Source organism: Apis dorsata, unplaced genomic scaffold (genome assembly GCF_000469605.1).
Source record: "Apis dorsata unplaced genomic scaffold, Apis dorsata 1.3 scaffold_194, whole genome shotgun sequence".
NCBI lineage: Eukaryota > Metazoa > Arthropoda > Insecta > Hymenoptera > Apidae > Apis > Apis dorsata.
This window is the reverse complement of record NW_006263478.1, coordinates 319461-322263: the sequence shown is the minus strand read 5'-3', so window position 1 is coordinate 322263 and position 2803 is coordinate 319461. Positions and strand designations below refer to the sequence as shown.

Below are 2803 nucleotides of genomic sequence, written 5' to 3'. Positions count from 1 at the left end.
GGCCACCCCCTCTCCCTCTCCTCGATAAAGATCCGTCATAGGGGCGAGCCGTGAGTTGGACGGTGTCGTTTCAAAGCGTTATGTCTCCGCCAACGATTCAGAGGAAGGAAGAGGGAAAGGTTTTTGATGCTGTTTCTGCAGTCTGATTCTCGTGTCGGACGTCGAGCGATCGACCACCAAGTTTATATTGGGCTGTTGTGCGCGGGTTTGATGTTTAGCAGCAGAGGGGATGTGGAGGGTTTATGGAGGGTGTATTAATTTAAGTTTCTCGAAACGATAGTCGGAGTAATGATTCGGAGTTAGAGGTCGGATGATATTACAGGAAAGAGCGGAGGGGTTATTTTGCGGAGTCGTTGCGTTGGATATTATTGGGGATAATTTTTAGATCGTAGATTGTTAAATGCTTTACGTCGCCGGGTTGGATATTATTCCGTGGATTTAGGGTCGTTTGTGTCGGGGATATAACGTTGTACATCCGTTGTAAATTCGTTTTATTGCTTACGAGTTTTATATTATAAGGGAGATAGCAAAGGGAGGAAATTTTGGTGGAACTGTTTCTATTTTGTTAGATATAGAAATTTTTAATATTCGTTATAAGAAATAGTTTATATATGTAACAATTATTTAACAAATATATCGAAATATAAATTGAATTATTTAACGTGATTTTAAAATAGTTTTTCAAATTATTAATATAAAATTAATCAAAATTTTGGTCCAAGAGTCATCTTGGATCAATCGAAATAAATTACGATGGTTGATTGCTGGTTGAACTCATCGAAATAGGAGAAGTTAAACGAGAAAAACATCATATTTTTTCTATTTCCATTCCACGTTCGAAATCATTATAATTATTTATTTCGTCATCGCAACGATGATTTTAGAATAAGTCCCGCGGATGTTTCAATTTCGAATCGAACGTGTTCGATCATTCATGTATATCCACCTCCAAAATTTGTATTCTCTCTCGTTCAACTTCGAAATAGCGATCCGCAAACACTGATCCATATCACTGCTCGAAAAACTACTCGATTTCGTCGTCTCGTCTATTATTCATCCTTTCATTGGGACTCTCCTATTTCATTTGTTTTCTTCTCGATTGAATTTCGCGCCCCCTTAGCCCGTGTTTCGATGATGATTGCGCGGTTAAACGATGAAAATCGATGGAAAATTGGATTTTTTTTTTAACATGTCAAGAATTCATAATAGAAATATATTGGTATATTGGTAAATGATAATTTTTTCTTTCTTTCTTTCTTTTGGGATTATTTTGGGATTTAATAAAAAGAATTTTTGTTACAAATAATAGCGTTTGGATAAATGTGTACGAATTTGAATTAATTTTTATATTAAAATTAGAAGAAATAAATAATTTGTTGTAAATAAAGTAATAACGAATAAAACGTAAAAGTTTAAAAATTATTTTTCATACGTTATTTTATTTAAAACCGCGATTGTAATTAAATTATTATGATATTCATCGTGTAAATGGAATAGAAATTATTCTTTCATGAAATTTTGACAATTTTTCAGCGAACGCATTAGGGAATTACAGTAGTTAAAAATGACGATTAACGCGGTCGGATTGCGTAAAAGTAATTGCTCGTGCTACTATAATTAGCCGACTGTTATTCACGTTTCAACGAAATATATGGAAATTGCTAGCAATTGCAGTTCGTGGTAACAATCAAGTAATTGCAAAATGAACATTCTTCGACTGTTTTTTTTTTCACGTCGTCCTAATAATAATTTTCATAATAATTTTGATTCTCTTACCAGCGAATTTTCAATATTTTTCAATATTTCATCCTCTCTTTACCCGCTAATTTATTTTTTATTCTATATAATTTTTCCAACAAATTTTATAATCTCAATTCTATATCTACACCATTTCCAGAGAATTGTTCTCTTGTTGTAATAAGTTCATTTACTGTTCCAATGACCTCTTCATCATTTTCAAACGTTCTTCCGCTCGAAGAGTTCTGAAGAGAGATCTGATAAGATAAAAATCGAAGAGAAGCGAATATCACAAAAAACTTAAAGAACATTCTTCAACTTTAACATTTTTTTTATACTTTTCTTTCATTATTGATTACAGAATTCTTTTTATGTAATCAATAATCCCTATATAATGATCGACATAAAAAATAACACATAAAAGATCAATTATTATATTAAGATCCATATCTCTATTCTATCCATATATCCTATTGCTATCAAATTATTAAATTTATTATAAGCAATAAATATCATATACGTATACAAGAATAATCTTTCGATCAATCTTTAAGTACTTTTAATCGTGATAATAGATAAAATTTGAAGAATCACCCATTCCTTTCACGTGTTGATGAAACACGTCATACCCTTTTCTCTCGACGCGACTCAAGAGGAAAGACCATCGAGTTTGAACGGGATCAGCGAACCGTGAAGTGATTCGATTATGGGGCGAAACGATGGCCTCCGTTTCTTCGAATTAGATCGTCGATCGAATTATGAAGCGAGCGGGGGTTGGCCGATATGACAGGGAGGAAACGAGGCTGACAGCATTCGTTCCTAACTGCCCGCGGCAAACGTTTTGATTTATGCGAAAATTCTCCCCTCAATTTCCTTTCCGATAAAAAGACGAGACCAACGACGCGTGAATCTTCGCGCCTTGCAAACAATTGGCGATTATTTATGCGTTGAGGGATTGATAACGCTTCCGATGAAAATAGAATGGAAATTGGGTTGATAGATAGTTATTTTAAGCTCATAAATATGCATTTTCATTTTTTTTTTTATTTTTATACAGAATTACAGT

The 2803-nt window shown here is 33.5% G+C and overlaps 1 protein-coding gene across 1 annotated transcript in view; it reads right to left on the bottom strand.

Moving 5' to 3' along the window:
- Nucleotides 1–2803, bottom strand: part of LOC102677006 (ras-GEF domain-containing family member 1B-like) — a 289681-nt gene that overhangs the window by 21926 nt on the left and 264952 nt on the right. The gene's annotated exons all lie outside the window — the stretch shown is intronic.